Below are 14,360 nucleotides of genomic sequence, written 5' to 3' on the forward strand. Positions count from 1 at the left end.
AGGAAACTCAAAGATCTTGACCTAGGGCAATATATTGTTGATTGGGGGAAACTGAAATAATTTTTGGAAAAAAAATGGGATGTAAAAGGAGAACTGTGGCAGTTTGAGAATTTTTAAAGAATAATGTTGGAAAGGGGAGAGAGAAGGGATCTTACCATTTAGGGGGAATGTAATTACCATCTAAGATAGCATAATATTCAGGGGAATTTAACATAGAATATATGGGATAATGAGAATGGTTAAATAGATATATTATTACTATATATGTATATTATTACTACTATATATTATAGGTATGTTATATACAATATAAAACGATGGGTTAATGGATCAGATTTAATACAATATCAGGTTGCTGTGTTATACTATGTTGTGTGCTGTGTTACATTGGTGGCATAGCATACAATATATGTTTTATAATATATACTATATTGATAGTATATTTGACGGAGTATATGTTTAAAAGAAATAGAACATGTTTAAAATAAGAGTCACTGTGATCCTTGCTATATACTAAGCTATATGGTTATGCTTTATTGACACGATATATATCATATGGATAGTATGCTTGATAGAGTCTATGTAAAAGAATCAGAATGTGCTTAGAGTAAGAGATATTATGATTTATAGAGGGTAGGAAAATGTAAATGAAATAGATTTAAGCAATAAGAAGGGTTAAGGGTTGGAAAGCTGTTGGAAGTCAATAGGGAGGGGGGAGGAAAAGGGTGGGGGACAGAGGGGGGGAAATGGGATTATATGTGTTAAATTTGAAAATTCTTTTCTTTTTTCCACTCACCAATAAAATTTTATTTAAAAAAAACAATGCATACAGAAACAAAAACAGAATATATAATAAATTATTTAAACTACATATTATTTCTCCTTTCTGTCCCCCTACTTACTACTTTACATTCAACATTTTGTATCCAACATTTTATGTTCAGCATTACATACTTGTTCTTAGTTTTTCTTAGTTTCCAGCTACAAAATAAAAAAAAACCTTTCCACAGGGCTTTTTTCTGGGAAAAGAGGTGGTGGAACTCAGTGAGTTGCCCTCGGAGAAAATGGTCACATGGCTGGTGGCCCCGCCCCCTGATCTCCAGACAGAGTGGTGCGGAGGGCCATCTAAGCTCCCCTCTGTCTGGAGATCAGGGGGCGGGGCCACCAGCCATTTGACCATTTTCAAGAGGTTCTGGAACTCCGTTCCACCGCGTTCCTGCAGAAAAAAAGCCCTGCCTTTCCATTTTTTCTGAAAGTCTTGGATTGGTCTATTATGCATATAAGAAGCTAATTTAGCCATTGACACATATTCATACCATTTGTTCACCCATTCAGTCATATTGGGACAGACTTCTGTCTTCCATTTTATTTCATGTTCTATTCTCATCTCTGTCGCCATATATTTAAAAAGTTCACTGTGCTAGCAGCAACCAGCCTTGATCCAAGTCCAGCAGTGTAGAAAATTATTTTTCTTCTTGCTGATGTTGACCCACATGCGACTCACATGGCTTCTTTGTTTGCATCAGTTGCTACGAAAATTCAAGCTAAAGTTATGCTTGGGGCCTACTTTGTTTTAGCCTGAATTGTGTTGTTGGGCCAATCTATATTTTTGCTCCTTATGAACTTTAATCTAATCTGTTTTTATTGTTGTTCTCCTGTTAACTCTCACAGTTTTAATTTAATTTAAGACTGTAATGTCCTTTAGCCATATTAGGGTTGCTAGGTCCCCTTACCCTCCTGGTTGGGGCCCAGGATCCAGCACTTACCTTTAGTTTCTTCTTCATGTGCACCTGGTGCAGTAAGATTACATCACTTTTGGGAATGATATTGCACAGGCCCCAGAAGTGTTCTCAGGTATTGCATTGGGCTGATTCGGGCCCAAAAATCAGCCAGACGTGAAAACTGGGAGCACTCCTAGGGCCTGCGTGATGACATCACTCCCAGAAGTGATGTCATCTTGCTACACTGGGAGTAGGGTTGCCAGCCTCCAGGTGGCGGCTAGAGATCTCCCAGAATTACAACTGGTCTCCAGGCCACAGAGATCAGTTCCCCTGGAGAAAATGGCTGCTATGGAATTATGCCATGCCAAGGTCCTTTCCCTCCCCAAACCCCACTTTCTCCAGGTTTCTCCAGGTTTCACCCCCCACCCCCAGATCTCCATGAGTTTCCTAAGTTGGAGCTGGCAACCCTACGAATGTGCTCCAGAAGGCCCGTTCCCATGCCTTTTCACCTCGTAGTCAGGTGAGTGGTGTGGGGGAGAGGAGGGTGGGAATGGGGAATCTTACACCCCCACCAGGGGTGCACCAATCCTAAGCCATATGCAATACATTTTAGTTCTGTTACTAAATATGGTTAGTGCAATTGTCTGAATGCAGACCACTATATCATTATCATTATCATTATCATTATCATTATCATTATCATTATCATTATCATTATCATTATCATTATCATTATCATTATTCTACTTAATGTATACCCAGCCTTTCTCCCCAGTAGGGACCGAAAGCAGCTTACATCATTCTCCTGTCCTCCATTTTATCCATACAACAACTCTGTGAGGTAGGTTACGATGAGAGTGTGTGATTGGCCCAAGATCACTCAGCAAAATTCCATGGCAGAGAGGGCATTCGAATCTGGACCTCCCAGATCCTAGTCCAATGCTTTAACTACTATACCATCCTGGCTGTCACACTTCACTAACTTTAGTTAGTTACAGTCCATCCAATCAGGAAGTCTAAATGTATGTTTTGCATGATGCCTGAAATAACTTGAAACCCCATAAGGCATCATCACAGTTTCAGCTAGCTCTAGCTAGAAACCCAAGCTCTCTCTGTCAAATTTAAATCTCCCCCACATAAACAACATTCTGAAAAAAAGTATTCATTCCCAAAAGTGCAAAGAAAAAAAAATAAAACTGCAGTTGTGGCTGCTGCTGCTACATTGCTTGGGGGTTGAAGTAAGATGGGAAACAATGCTATTTCTTAATGGTGTTATAATACCAGTAGAATTTTTTTAAGGCATCTGCAGCAGCTGTTGCTGCACTGCTTGGAAGTAACAGTTAATAGGGCAGGGTAGGAAGCTGTGAATACACAGGATCACCCTGGACATGGGGTAATTGCTTGGTGGGCTCCCCCAGCACCATGCCCCCAAACTCTGTCAAGGTACATATTATTCTGCAGACATGGTGATTAAGAGCACAGAAGATCAGCCACACCATAGAATTTGTGATTCTATTCCAAAACAGTAGGAAAAAAAATTATTAAAAACTGACTCCTAGAAAAATTGAGAATGTAACAGTGAAAGAATGGCAAAGCTGCAGATGGTTATCAATGTGGTCTGGAACCACTCTTTTATCTGTATGTATGATTGATGTTAATTGCACTTAGAGTTCCAGGTCCCCTGGTTGGGGCAGGAGATCCCCTGCTCTCAGCCTCTGCCCCTCCTCACCTGGCTGGTGGGGGGAAAATGTGAACAGTCATCCCGGGTGCGCTATTAGTATGGTGTGACAAAGTCACTCCAGGAGTGATGATAATGCACAGAACCTGGGAGCATTCCCAGGCTTTGCACTGGGCCAATTTGAGTCCCAAATGTTTAAGTCCCAAACTGGCCTGGTGAGAAGCGAGGGAGTGCTCTCGGTGTCTACATGATGACCTCTCTCCTGGAAGTGACATCACCATGCTGTGCTGGGAGCACATGCACGCTTTACGTGCACACAAGGAGAGAAACAAGATTAGTTCTGGGTCTGCCCCCACCTCCCCTGCCACAAGGGTATGGAGACCTGGCAACCCTATCTACACTGCCATTGACTGATGAGGAACCACCGTAACTCTGTAGTACATGTGTCATGGTGGCAAGGTCTGGAGAGCCAGTGGCGCTGCAAGTAGCAGGTGGACAGCCAGGTGGCAGGTGGACTGGCCTTCTCTATAGTTTAACCAAGTAACACAGTGGTAGGGTTTTGCTAGTCCTCTTAAATCTTTCAGAAATGTTTATATAACCAGAACAGAAACATATATCCCTGGTGATATTCCTTCCCACGACTGATGCATGAGCTAATATCCTTATTCATAATCTCCACCCCATATGGCTCTCTTGCCCCCAAAGAATTCTCCCTTGCTACCATTAGTTTTTTTTATTAAAGAACACACAATTTCAATATTAGGTATATGTACATTCTTAATTACCTATTTGTTATTAAGAGTATGCTGGTTTACATTCATGCAATTTGTGATTTACTGATTATTGGCACAGAAGCAAAGCAAAAGCAACAGTCAACAAAAGGAGAGCTCAGCTTCACTTTTTCAGTAAAGCAGATTAAACACAAGCCTGAGTTATCAAGGGATATGTTTATATTTAAAGTCTTCATCAAAGGAATCAAGCACTTGAATGTGACTCACAAGTTTGGAAAGCGCTATTTGTTTCAACTGTTGCCTCTCAGCAGGAGTGAGGGAGGGAAATGGGAGGCACATTCAGCAAAGGGGAGTGGGCTGCTCTGGAACAATCTCCTTCATGCCGCTAAGCATCCTTTACAGCAATGTGGGCCTTCAGGCAGAAAGCAGCCCAGGAATTCTGAGGATGAATTAAGAGCATTTGAGTGAGATTCTGCATATAATTCATGTCCCTCCTTACAGGGCTGAATCTCCATTCCCCTTCTCCCCAGAGAGTGCTGAGTGAATGTTATTGCATTCAATTCAGCGTTCTTCTTCTGCTGACTAACAGTAACTCAATATCACTGGGCCCTGCGGATCTGTGTGATGCATTGTTCTCACTGTGTGGAGATTACATTGTTTAGTGGACATGTTAGCCAAACAGCATAATTTTATTAGTTGTCACCAGTGATGATGGTAGACCATCAGGGGAAAAAGCTAAGAGAAAAAGGAGGGGGGAAAGGCAAAATTTCAGAGAGCACACCAATCTATCTTTCTGGAAGTACATTTTGGGGAAGGATACAAAGTCACGCCCTTCCACTCACAATTGATTGTGGATAGATACCACCCCATTGCACACTGCACCTATTATATTGTTTTGAAAAGTTCCATATTTTTACTCAGCTTTAGTCACTCTTTGTGATTATGGAAGATGGATGGTTAGTTTTAAAAGGTTAACTGATCTGTGTAAAATGATCTGGACTACATGCAGCTAAAGAACAGAACTTGCTTCCCCCATCCTGCCCCTTCCACTCCTGTGTTCCTACAGGTTCTGTCTCACTACTTGAATCTCGTTTACTTTTTTCTTCTATGTGGGTTCTCACTAATTGGGAACTCACAGACTCTCATTAAATACAAATTTGATAATATAGCTACTTTCCCATGAAGAGGGGCCCTGATCTAGTTCTATTATGAATAAAACTGTGAGCAGGGTTTGTATATTTATTAAATGTTAAAGGCTAGTCATTTCATGTGATAGGATAGCATGCCTATTTAGAAATGATAGAAATTCCACGGAGATGCATTGGTCTAAAGAAAAATCCCAAACCCAAATCCATGTAATACTTTTTATTACAAAGAAAATGACACAAAGCTAGCATGCCATTTTTTTACATTCTCCTGAATGCTTATCAGGATGGACCATAGGGTTGCCAGTGCCAACTTGGGGAAATTCCTGGAGATTTGAGGACAGAGCCTAAAGAGGACAGAGGGAGAGAGCTCGGTGTGGATGTTATCTTGCAGGGTCTCCACCCTCTAAAACTGCTGTTTTCCCCAAGGGAACCAATCTCTGTAGTCTGGAGATCAGATGGAAACTCCAGATCCTACGTGGAGGATAGCAACTCTACTGGATGTTTAAAAAACAATAAAAAGTGAGAGATGTTCTTGTTTAGAGAGCCCAGCAGTCTTACAATGCACGGGGCAGGGTTGTTTCAAGCTATCTTAGTCCAGAGAGTATAGTCTTTCAAATAAACACACCGTCTTACCATCAAAAAGCCCCAGCAAGCTGATGCACCTGCACACAAAGAAATTGTTTTGATGTCTCTTTTGGCTGCTTCTTGTGGCTGCTTTTTACATACAAGTACTTCAAATGCAACAAAGAGCTGCATAAAGACATGAGGAATAAGATGAGTGAAACCACACGGGTCTAATGAAATTACATCAATTAAAAATGAACTCTGATTCAAGCCCTACTATTATGGAAGCAGCTTAGGAAAAACTGTAAGAGTCAGTCTCCTGCTGCAATGTATCTCGTTTAACTTATGGTAACTTTTGTATGTTGGCTCTTAATAGGTGTAAATTTATAACCTATCTTTAAAAGAAAGATGCTAGATACTGTTTTCCATCTCCAAGTTACCTGATAGGTGGCATGCCTTAACAATTGTGAAAAGAGTGGGCATTAATAGAAACCAAGGTTCTCAGTCACAGGGAATCCTTGCTGGTATACTTGGCTGAACAATGAACATTGGCCCGCCTGTTCCACCGGCTGCTCCTGCCTGGGCGGTAGCGTGTCCGCCAGCGAGGGGTTCCGCGTCGCCTCTCGGGCAGAGCGCCCCTCTCATCCCCTCTCCTCCGACGCCAAGATGCCCCCTAAAAAGGGAGGTGATGGAATTAAACCACATCCAATCATTGGGTGATTTGGGACATCTCTGAAAATTGGCGTTGTTGGGTTGCCAAATGTTGGGAAATCTACATTTTAAAACGTGTTAACCAAGAGTCAAGCTGCTGCAGAGAATTTCCCCTTCTGCACTATCGATCCAAATGAGAGCAGAGTACCCATGCCAGACGACAGATTTGACTTCCTTTGCCAGTACCATAAGCCACCAAGCAAAATTCCAGCGTTCCTGAATACCATGGATATTGCTGCCCTTGTGCAAGGAGCTCATGCTGGGCAGGGTCTAGGAAATGCTTTTTTGTCGCACATTAGTGCCTGTGACGGGATCTTTCATCTACTGTGATCATTTGATGATGATGATATCACACACGTTGAAGGAAGCGTTGAACCCGTTCATGACATTGAAATAATACATGAAGAACTTAGGCTAAAAGATGAGGAAATGATCATGCCCATTATAGACAAACTAGAAAAAGTGGCCGTAAGAGGAGGTGACAAGAAATTAAAACCCGAATACGACATAATGTGCAAAATCAAAAGCTGGGTAATAGATGAAAAAAAACCAGTCCGTTTCTATCATGATTGGAATGACAAAGAGATTGATGTGTTGAACAAACACTTGTTTTTAACTTCAAAACCAATGATCTACTTGGTTAACCTTTCTGGAAAAGACTACATTAGGAAGAAAAACAAATGGTTGATAAAAATTAAAGAGTGGGTGGACAAGCATGACCCAGGTGCCTTGGTCATTCCTTTTAGTGGGGCCTTGGAACTCAAGTTGCAAGAAATGAGTGCTGAGGAGAAATAGAAGTATCTGGAAGAGAACATGACACAAAGGCCCCGATGAAGTGTGTGCGTGGACCATCAGGAAGGGGACGAAGGCTCCTCAGGCAGCAGGAAAGATTCACACTGATTTTGAAAAGGGATTCATTATGGCTGAAGTAATGAAATTTGAAGATTTTAAAGAGGGAGGCTCAGAATCAGCTGTCAAGGCTGCTGGAAAATACAGACAGCAAGGCAGAAATTACATAGTCGAAGACGGTATCTTCTTTAAATTTAACACACCTCAACAGCCAAAGAAGAAATGAGTTACCGGATTTGTTCATTGCTCAGAATTAAAATCTGTTACTTTAAAAAAAAAAAGAACATTCACAAAAGCAATGCAGTTGTTCAAAATGACAGCAAGGACTTCGCTAGATTGCATGAGCAGTGGCTGCCTGGCCTCCACAAATGCCTTTAAATACACTGGCATCTACTCATGTGCTAGCCCAATGTGTGGGCCTGTCACAATCCTAAATGTTCATCTATGGGAACCTCTCTAAACGTTTTAGAGGAAAGTGGGGGGGGGGACAAAAATATAAGGGAGTTCTAATAAAATCTATCTGATAATAAGGGTTGTTGTACAGGTGGAAACCAATCTGGTTCCATGATGGGGTGTGGTTATTTGTAGAAAACAAGCACAGTCATTTTTAGCTTGTATGTGGAAAAGCTTTATAAACCCATAACAAAGCTTTATTTAGGTGGGGGGAGAACAGAGGGCACATAAAACTGGGAAGAGCACAGAGTTCCTGTCAGTGTTGTGCCAGGGGGCTTGTTCAGTGAGGATAAGGAATGAAGAGCTTGTTTCTGTCTATAATATCAGAATCTGCCTCAAGGTGTTTTTGGCTTAAGCTCATTAAAACCCAGTTTACTTTTCTAGCTTGCCTCCAAAACCTCTTGATGACTGGCTGCAAACACAATAAAAATCACGGTTCAGAGAGCAGACAAACTTACAGTCTTAGCACTTCATCCTCTTGTGGCCTAGAATGACCCCAGGGCAGAGTATCAGATCAGTCAAGAAGCATTCTGGCCTGATTGCTCCTGCCTGGCTCTGATACTTTGACTGGGCCTCCAAGTTCACTCTTTTGCCTTACAAATAAAGGAGACAGTAGGCATCATATTTTTTTTTAAAAAAGGAAAAGGACAAAAGGAGCTCAGAAGAAAGCCAGGGCTATCATTATTATTTTCTTGCCTAACCGTCGCAGAGTATCCACAAGCCGCTCTCTCTTTAATTGAATGAGCAAAGGTCCAGTTCATTAGTTTCTATGAAAAGGACACATTGTGTGACCCTGGAGCTTAGCCTCAACATTTGCTTTTTGAAGTAGGAAAAATGCCTTCCCAATTGTCACTTTCGCTTAGATTCATGGGCTCCCTAGCTCACTGTTCACAAGAGTAGGCTATTTACATGAACAAAACTAATGGGTGTATTAGTACCTCTTCTGAAGAGATCATATCAATTGGTTACTTTTAAATCTCGCCTTATATTTCTAGTGGGATTTTAGTGACACAAGAAACAACTTAAATTCACAGTGCTCTATGCACTGGATAGTCACTGGATGATGTAAGTGGGTGGCATGTCATATGACATGCATATAGTTAATCACTACTGCCTGTTTGGAACAAAGGGCTTTAGAAAGAGAGGAAACTGATTAAAACCACAGAAGTTCAGAAAAAGTCATTCTGTCCATGATTCTTAGTTGAATTACTGGAGCAGACCAACAAATGGTGTGATGATGTACTGTTTAAGCAACAAGAGGTACCAAAGGAAATGAAATCCAGAAGCTATCAGCTCCTGCCAGAGGTTCTCTGGAGATGCCCCAGCAGCTTTCAGCAAGAACAGAACCTTAAATATCATCTTGTGCTTCCCTGTGAAAAAGTAGCCTTTTCTTCATGATTCATTCTGGCATTTGATGTTCTTGCTTTCTCTGGAGCAATGGAAATACTATTGTATCAAATAAAGAGAGAGCTCTCTCTTAGATTTTGGTTATATAATAGCTAAGATGCTTTATTGGATGTTAGCGAACAGAACATGCTTGCTTGCTCAATGGTTTGTTTGTGATGGCTGGTGGCTGTAAGATACAAGGCATATCCTATCCGCTTAAGGAAGGGCTGGAGAGGAACAGCTGGCAGTTGGAATGTAGCCAGAACATGATATGGACATAAGAATTTAGCAGCTGGGCAGGTTCTCAGAGCACATGATATTTACTTTGGGAAGCATTAATCCAGACCCTGAAAGACCAGTACTGTCTGTTTTTGCCTATTTCTCCTTTGCTCCTCTTGTATGTTTGTAAATATATACATATATATTACAAAATGGTGGCAAGGAATCTCCAGAGCTCTCTCCTTACAAGGAAGTACATTAAAAAGTTGCCCTGGAACATATTACAGCTTGGGGTAGTGGAGAACTGGAAAGTATAGCTCTCTTTCTGAATAAAGGGATTCAGGCCTATAGACAAGAATAAGACTATTGAAAAATCAGAAGAAATATTTTTTTACTTCTTCCTCCCTGCAGAGAAATAAATAAAATGATAGTCAGCGGCAGCCAAAATAGAATACAAAGATGGTTCATCCTCTTTATTCCCTATTGCGGCACATAAGTCATTCCACTTTCCATTAAAACTTTAAGGACTGGTCATTCTCAAAGCACGATTCTAAGAGTTATTGGATCAATTATGTGGCAAGCAATGCATAAGCTTGTACTCCTGGTGGGATGTAATCAATGGCACTTACAAAGCAAGCATCAGCTTGAAGTTTCATTGTTCCCTGTTGCTTTGAGAGTATCAAGTCCACTTTGCAACTATGCCATATCCCCAAACTCTGGGAGTGAGCAGAAAATGAAGTGCAAATCTCCCTCCTCAGTATCTACCCAATGTAACATTGCTCTTGAATGAACAGAGGGAATGCAGCTTCTCTTGGTAAATCTAGCCCTCCTCCCCAGCTTTCACACACACAAATGCATGATTACATACACACAAACACGTCCATAATGAGCCTTCAGTGGCCTATAAAAGCAGCAACAGCACAGTCCCCAGATCTGACAGTGTTAAATACTCCCCTTAAATATTACAAAATGTCAGCTCTCCCACTACTCTTTTCACATCAGCCCCTGTAGGGACCTCTCTTTGACTGCTTTAAAACCTCGTAAACTCACATACTCTTTTTCCTGAAGTCAGAGTTACAGCTCTCTCTGGAATTTAGGCCCGTTCCCTGAAAGTTATGGCTAAGTCAAATATAAACTTGTGATTTAAAAAAATCAAATGGACGTAGGCTTTAAAGTTCTTATTTATTTACCCTTCCACCCCTATACACAATTTTCTTTTCTCTCATCATAAGTCCACATGTCATGAAGACTGGCATTAAACTGATGCTAAGGAGGGGAAGGGGGGGGCAACAATATCCAAAGTTCTCAATAGCCAGAATGCCTGGAGTCTACCTGCATGCCTCTTTCCGTCTCCCCCATATGGAGACATTTTATACTCCCCATCACAGCAATTCTTCTCTTCTGCATGCACAGAAACTTGCATAGGAATGTCACAGCATCAAAATGCAGCCCTGCAAGAGGAGTAGGTGGGGCCTAGTAATTAAGAGCATTATGAGCTGCTTTGGGTTGCCTTAAGTGAGATACACTCTCTCAGCCCCAGTCATTTAATGTGGAGTGGACATAACATTGCTGCCATATTATTGTTGCAGGCAATGACTGGAAGTTAGTGTCATCCCATCCCTTCCTCACTTGTGCTTGGAACAGAATACCATACCTAAGAAAAATGCAGATGTTGGTGCAGTGAATGGACATGCAAATTCTCTCCACATGCCAATGAAAACAAATATAAATCCTTCAAGGGCTACTATTTCACATCAGTGGATTGATTTTCAAAAATGTTCCCTTAAAAAGAATCAAAGGGAAATCGCTTTAAGTTTAATGTGTACATTTCCTATGATATATTTCTTCCAAGGGATCATTGGCTTAGATCAATGGGAGTACTTCCACGGACAGAAGGATTTCCAATTGAGAAGTGCAACTTTCTCACCTCTTCTCACTGCAGCCCAAAATGCTCCCTGAAATGTACAGAAATGTACAGTACAGGAACAGTATTTCAAGGAACATTTTGAGCTGTGGCTGGGGCGGGGGGTGGGGCACAAGAGAAGTCAGAAAGTCACACTTCACAGAGGAAATCCTTCTGACCACAGAAATGCTTTCGTGAATCCAACCCATAGCCTTTGGATCTATCAAATAACTTTTAGGTGGTATAAACCTAGATGTTCTGGTCATAACACCCAGAGGTATCCTCCATGTTTTAAAATGTGGTGTCCACTCTACTTGTCCCTGTCTTCACATCTAGACAAAGAGCCATTGGTAAGAACAGGCAACCCTTTCACCACCTGTTGAACAACCCTAATACATCTTCACTGTAGTCTAGGACTGTTGCAGGTTCTCTGTGGTCACTTGCATGTTGAATGTGAGGTATTTGTGGTGTATCGTTGTGGTCGGGGGCAATCTTTACTTGGAGCAAGATGTTTGATGAATGCATTATTCCAGTGCAGATGGGAGCTGGTAGTTATGGGTGTAGGATTTATCAGAGATGGCCAGTATTAGGAAAAGATACTCACTGGCTAACTAATCTCTATAGCATCCTGAGAGTTGACAATGCAGGGCCCTTCAAGAATCCCACCTGTTTGCTAATACTCTGCAATGCCAGGTTGGTGAGACCCAAAAATGCATGCCTTGTTGAGTTGTTGCAGGAAGAGAGAATTGACCTGGTTTGCATAATGGAAACAAGGTTGGAAGTAAATGAAAGTAAGTAAGTAAACTAACTCCACCGGATTATGCAGCTCTACCAACCCTGCACAAGTAGTCAGGGAGGAGGAGTTGATGTTATCCTCCATGAGTCCTTCAATTTCCACAGACTCCTGGTTCAAACTATAGCCAGTAGTGACTGCATGATCCTTGCATGAGGAACTAAGGATAGATTTGGTATTCTGCTTGCTTGCTGACCACCTAGTTCCTCAGATAGCACCCTTTCTGAGTTGACAGAGGTGCTTTCAGATATGGTACTGGAGACACCTAGACTGATTGTTCCGGGTGACTTCAATATCCATGCTGAATATTCTTTGTCATGGCCAGCCTAAGATTTTATAGCTTCTTTGGCTTCCCTGGGCATCTCTCAAACAATGACAGGAGCAACACATGAAAGAGGCCACATCTTGGACTTAATCTTTTGCAGTGAGCCTTTTTGTGGTGGTCTTCTTTTTGGATTGGACATTTTGCTTGAACCATAGCCTGACCATTATCTACTGAAGGCAAGGTTGAATATGGCTCTGACACCCCACAAAAGGTGTGGGACATTAAGATGATTCACCTATGAAGGCTCATGGATCCTTCTGGATTTCAAAATGTTCTGGTGGATTTTAGAATTCCTAACACTATCTGTGTTGAGGCTGCAATGGGAGCTTGGAACATGAAGCTCCTTGAAGCCATTGACAAGATCGCTTCTTATCAAATGTTGACCTCTCCCACCTTTGAGGTAGAAGCCAGTCACATGGTTTACCATGAATCTGAGTGATCTAAAGAGGGCTGGAAGATGTCTAGAAAGATGCTGGTGGAAAAATCACACTGAATCAGACACAGCATTACAGAGCTCATTGGAAGACCTATTAAGTGGCGGTGATAGCAACAAAAAAGTTATTTCTCTGTGACCATTGCATCAGCTGTTTCACGACCAGCCTGACTGTTTAAGGTATTGCAACACCTGCTGACTCCTAAATTTGAGCCCTTACTGACTCAAGAACAGACTATTAGACATCTTTGCAAAGTTCTTTGCTGGCAAAATATCACAGATATTTTCTGATCTAGATGCCAGCTGTAATTTGGGTGAGGCACAAGAAATGCTTAATATAATGTCAGGTGTGCTTATGGACTATTTGGATCTGGTGATCTGGACCCTTTTCAGTCTGGGTTCAGTCAGGGCTGTGGGACGGAGGCAGCTCTCGTGTCTTTAGTGAATGACCTCTGTCTTAATGTAGACAAAGGCCAGGCTTTTTTGTTCCTCCTCCTATCTGCAGCCTTTGACACAGTAGACCATGCCATCCTGCTGAGGCGTTCGGAATCAGAAGGAGGTATCAGGGGATGTGCCTTTAACCAGTTTAAATTGTTCCTCATTGTCCCTTAAAGGGTTGCTGTTGGAAACCAGCTATCTTCAGAGTGGGAATTATCTTGTGGGATTCCACAGGGCTCAATCTAATCCTCTATGTTATTCAACCTCCCTTAGGTACCTATCAGTTTTGTCTATCAACACTTTTAAAAAATGATACTGCTATACACTGTGTGTTACTGTAAGTATGTTCCTACTGGGTCACTTCCGCATCATTAAATATGTCATGTTAAATTGCTTATGTTTGTTTTAGCCTTGTATCAGATTTTTGAGGGTTTTCAAATTTCTGCTATCCTCTTATTATATTATTTATTGAATGTCTGTGCTGTTGATTGTATTGAATTATGCTGTGTAATCTGCCGAGTCTGACTACGTAAAGCAGATTGTAAATAACATAAATAAACAAAAAACAAAAATAAGTAAAAGATATTAAGAGAGGAGTTGACTGTCCTTCATCCATCACTAGGGATTTATGTTTTCCTCCCCATAAGATCCAGGAGAGTGGTACCTTCATCGTTAACAGTGTGAACATACCCTGGACCCACCAACCTAAATACACATCATGAGAATTAGTGCCCTTGGAATTATTTGGAGGTTCCCAAGTGAGTGGGAAACAGTCTCTACCCAAGTAGGGACAGCATGAAGCAATGAAATTTCACCTGTCTGCACTGCTCCTCCTATAACCACAATACAGCTTCTGTTTGAGTCACGAAACTCATGAAATGTTATACTAGCTTCTGCCCTGTCTCTTCAAAGAGGAATGTGATGAAACACACAAACATGAAGCTGGCATATACTGGGCTAGACCCTTGATTTATCAAGAACTATGTTTGCTCTGTCTGGCAGAGACTC

At 41.5% G+C, this 14,360-nt stretch overlaps 1 protein-coding gene and 1 pseudogene across 1 annotated transcript in view; one reads left to right on the forward strand and one right to left on the reverse strand.

Annotated features, from left to right (window-relative positions):
- The window catches only part of MDGA1 (MAM domain containing glycosylphosphatidylinositol anchor 1), a 397,523-nt gene that overhangs the window by 342,706 nt on the left and 40,457 nt on the right, over nt 1-14,360 (reverse strand). The window lies entirely within an intron of this gene.
- Nucleotides 6,493-7,688, forward strand: LOC129338740 (obg-like ATPase 1; annotated as a pseudogene).

This window comes from Eublepharis macularius, chromosome 1, assembly GCF_028583425.1.
Source record: "Eublepharis macularius isolate TG4126 chromosome 1, MPM_Emac_v1.0, whole genome shotgun sequence".
NCBI classification, from domain to species: Eukaryota; Metazoa; Chordata; class Lepidosauria; order Squamata; family Eublepharidae; genus Eublepharis; species Eublepharis macularius.